Source organism: Cynoglossus semilaevis, chromosome 1, assembly GCF_000523025.1.
Source record: "Cynoglossus semilaevis isolate Cse_v1.0 chromosome 1, Cse_v1.0, whole genome shotgun sequence".
NCBI classification, from domain to species: domain Eukaryota; kingdom Metazoa; phylum Chordata; class Actinopteri; order Pleuronectiformes; family Cynoglossidae; genus Cynoglossus; species Cynoglossus semilaevis.
In genome coordinates this window covers 5,815,802-5,818,451 of record NC_024307.1, presented here as the reverse complement: position 1 = coordinate 5,818,451, position 2,650 = coordinate 5,815,802, and the positions used below count along the sequence as shown (strand labels likewise).

At 47.5% G+C, this 2,650-nt stretch overlaps 1 protein-coding gene across 6 annotated transcripts in view; it reads right to left on the bottom strand.

The window, feature by feature from the left end:
• Nucleotides 1-2,650, bottom strand: part of LOC103376762 (G patch domain-containing protein 2-like) — a 65,514-nt gene that overhangs the window by 48,953 nt on the left and 13,911 nt on the right. The gene's annotated exons all lie outside the window — the stretch shown is intronic.

The following is a 2,650-nucleotide window of genomic DNA, read 5'->3' as shown; positions in this document are numbered from 1 at the left end:
CTCCACCTCCCCCCCACCCCTCCTCAACCCATTCAGCTTAACAGCCCTGACTATGGAGATGTGACGTTAAGGTCAAGGTCCATTCCATCAATACACACAGTTGACAGTGTGAACAGTTCTGAATAGGATGAATGCTAAAGGGGGGGGGCGGGGGGGGAGACAGTCCAGCTAAGAGAGCCAATCACAGCAGTCGATGTGTGAGGTCTGGACACGCCCTGGACCACAGGGCAGGAAGTCAACGCACTGAAAATAACTGCTTAAAAAAACATTTTAAGTACATTTCTTAAATATATATATTTGATGTTCTGTTGCAGTTTAAAAGCTCTACAGTATATTTCTTAAATATATATATATTTTGTTCTGTTGCAGTTTAAAAGCTCTACAGCAGGGGTCACTAACCGTGTTTGTCGGAGGGGGAGAATTTTTCTGGACTAACATCCTGGAGGTCGGACACTCAAATAAAATGAAATAAAAATGACATTTTTGTCCAACATTTTTATTTAAAGTCGCAGGCCGGATTAGATGTTTTGGCAGCATTTAGCCCGCGGGCCGCGTGTTGAGTCACACTGCACCACATTTTTAGTTTTTAAAGGTGAGGACCCACTAATTAATTAGCTCTGTTAGCTGTTTAGTTTTAATATCACATGAATCTCATCATCAAAAGGTTGTGCCGCGCCAGATTCTGCCCCACGAGCCGCCATTTGATTATCACTGCCACAGACCACAGGAGTGGGTTGGTGGTTTAAACGCAGAGGGCACGTTCCACTGAGTCTGTAGGTGTCACTGTTTGTGTACGGTGATAATGAAAGGCTGTTGTTGCAGCAGCTGAGATCCTTGTTATCCAGTCTGCGTCATCTCACTCCACTCAGCTCTGCTCTGCGGCAGCTCTGACCGGCAGGCTCTACCACCGGGCCCTGTCAGGGCAGCCTCTTAACAGGCAGCGTGTTCCATGACCTCAACACCCATAAATCACATGACGGTCTGCAGGCGTGGGGCGTCGAGAGCTGTCGAGCGCAGGGCGCGCATTGAGCGAAGTCTCTATGTTGTATAATCAATAGATATAAAAATAAACGGCCTGACCGTTATTCTCTCCCTGCTGCCCCTCTCTAATAAAATCCCAGTAATGCATATTTCATTTACTTTTATACTTATTGATTAGCTGTACTCCAGTTAGTAAATCACGTGCCTATCGATCCCCCGATCGTACCTCTGTCGGATAGCACATAACCAGCCATTTGCGCCCCTGATAAAAAGCTCAGGCATCGAACTCCCCACAGTAAATCTTTGCAAACTAACTTTTTAATTCCAAAATCAATGCCCGTTTAAACGTTGCATTATTTCACAAGGCACGCCTGCGGTATTAAAAGTAATACCCTGATGCATTAGGTCTTAATGTGCCCAGGTCCTTCCCTCTGTGTCTCCCCCCATCATTACACCACCGCCGGGGCACCCCGGGGCTCCGGAGCCCCGCAGGCGGGTGCCGCAGGGGCCCTCCGCTGCTGCTGGGAGCTCAGGGGCCACCAGGGGCCACCAGGGGCCCAGGGTGACACCATCGTGATCAAACAAGAGCTCGCCGTCAGCTGGATCATTAACCCAGGCAAAACAGCAGCACTCGCCCTCAGGCTGAAGCCGAAAGTCTGTGGAAGAACGCTACATGACTGAGTGGAAAACTGAAGAAAAAAAACAAAACTTTCTTATTATTTAACATCTGCCACCTCATCAGTTCTAATAACTCAGCAGATGTTTTGTCTCCAAACTTAACTTTGATAAGAAAACGAGGAGCGACTTAGGAGCACTGAGTGATGAAAGAAGTAATGAGCACCGTGTTACACAACTGGACGTAAACAAAGACACAAGGACATCGAAGGAAGAAAAAAAAAAAAAACAGTCTCCAAGATGGATTTTTTCAGGTCAAATAAGACGCTTTTAGATGCAGCGCGGTCCCTGACGGCAGCGAGTAAAACAGCGCTGACACGGGGTCAATTGTAATTCTGGCGTCCACATCCAAAAGCAAATATATCAATTAAAAATAATAAATCAAAAGAGTGGCGAGGAGCCTCCGTTACAGAACGGCCATCTATTTTCATTAGGGTACACGGCGCTGCAGGTGTGAGGAGGATCTCAAGATTAATAGAGGTATTCAAATGAATCAGAAAGGATTAGGGTCTCCAGGGGACATAATCGATGGCCGCAAATCAATAATCAATAGGCCACTCACACCAATATACTAACTGCTGACACCCAGATCTCACAATTAAAATGAAAACTGGGGAGGGAGTGGCATAAGACTATGATTTATCTCCAGGCACGAGTGTCATTTAGAAGTAAATAAGTCAACGGATGAAAGCCGCGGCTGCCGGCTCCAGGTTGGGGACGCGGCCGCGCATTTTTAACACGCCCGCCGTCCCGTAGCACTACGGCTAAAATCCCACAATCCAATTCACCCAGCTACCCACGCACCCACGCACACACGCACGCACGCCCACGCCGGGATAAACAGCACGCAGCATCGTAGAGCCTTTATCGCTTAACATCAAATCGCTGATTGTTGTCGTCAAGCGGCGGCGAACAGGAGACGACAGCTTTTATTAATACAGTATCATTTGAACCCGGCTGCTGCGTGAGATTAATGTTTACACTCTGTCCACGG